The sequence below is a fragment of the Ranitomeya imitator genome, chromosome 8 (genome assembly GCF_032444005.1).
Source record: "Ranitomeya imitator isolate aRanImi1 chromosome 8, aRanImi1.pri, whole genome shotgun sequence".
Lineage (NCBI taxonomy): Eukaryota > Metazoa > Chordata > Amphibia > Anura > Dendrobatidae > Ranitomeya > Ranitomeya imitator.
In genome coordinates, this window is record NC_091289.1 from 4,045,519 (window position 1) to 4,047,166 (window position 1,648).

Consider the following 1,648-nt stretch of genomic DNA (forward strand, 5'->3'; position numbering starts at 1 on the left):
TGCCGCTGCTCAGTGTTATCAGTCGACAGCCGCTAAACCCGGTAGTGTTTGTTTTATGGGGCGTGCTCCTGCTTGTAGCGTTCCTTACACAACACATTTCTGCTGCTATTAACTTTACTAGGAAATATCTGATCATTATAAAGTTGCGAGGCGATCAGCCTGCCGGGCTGTGTTCACACGCTGCTTCCACCTCATAATACAAAACCAATACTACAGGAGCTTCTCACGAAATGAGAATATCATCAAAAAGTGAATCCATATATTCTATAGAGCCATTACACACAGAGTGATCTATTTCACGTGTTTATTTCTATTAATGTTGATGATTATGGCTTACAGCCAATGAAAACCCAAAAGTCATTATCTCAGTAAATTAGAATACTTTATAACACCAGCTTCAAAAATGATTGTAAAATCTGAAATGTTCCCTACTGAAATGTATGATCAGTAAATGCCCTCAGTACTTGGTCGGGATCCTTGTGCATCAATTACTGCATCGATGCGGCGTGGCATGGAGGCGATCAGCCTGTGGCCCTGCTGGGGGGTTATGGAAGCCCAGGTTGCTCTGATATCAGCCTTCAGCTCGTCTGCATTGTTGGGTCTGGTGTCTCATCTTCCTCTTGACAATACTCCATAGATTCTCTATGGGGTTAAGGTCAGAGGAGTTTGCTGCCAATCAAGCCCAGTGATACTGTTGTTTTTACACCAAGTATTGGTACTTTTGGCAGTGTGGACAGGGGCCAAGTCCTGCTGGAGAATGACATTTCCATCTCCAAAAATCTTGTCGGCAGAGGGAAGCATGAAGTGCTCTAAAATGTCCTGGTAGACGGCTGCGCTGACTTTGGTCTTGATAAAACCCAGTGGACCTACACCGGCAAATGACATGGCTCCCCAAACCATCACTGATTGTGGAGACTTCACACCAGACCTCCAGCAGCTTGGATTGTGGCCTCTCCACTCTTCCTCCAGACTCTGGGACCTTGGACCACTGACAACAGTCCGGTTCTTTCCTCCTTGGCCCAGATAAGACGCTTCTGGTGTTGTCTATTGGCCATGAGTGGCCGGACACAAGGAATGTGACACTTGTAGCCCATGTCCTGGAGACGTCGGTGTGTGGTGAAGCAATGACTCCAGCCGCAGTCCGCTCCTTGTGAATCTCCCCCATGTTATGGAATGGCCTTTTCTTAACAATCCTTTCCAGGCTGCGGTTATCCCGGTTGCTTCTGCACCTTTCTCTGTCACACTTTTTTCCTTCCACTTTCCATTAATATTCATGGATCCAGCACTGTGTGAACAGCCGGCTTCTTTACCAATGACCTTCTGTGGCTTCCCCTCCTTGTGGAGTGCGTCAGTGACGCCTTCTGGACATCTGTCAGGTCAGGAGTCTTCCCCATGATTGTGGAGCTACTGAAACAAACTAAGGGACCTTTATAAACACTTAGGAGCCTTTACAGATGATTACATAGTAACATAGTTAGTAAGGCCGAAAAAAGACATTTGTCCATCCAGTTCAGCCTATATTCCATCATAATAAATCCCCAGATCTACGTCCTTCTACAGAACCTAATAATTGTATGATACAATATTGTTCTGCTCCAGGAAGACATCCAGGCCTCTCTTGAACCCCTCGACTGAGTTCGCCATCACC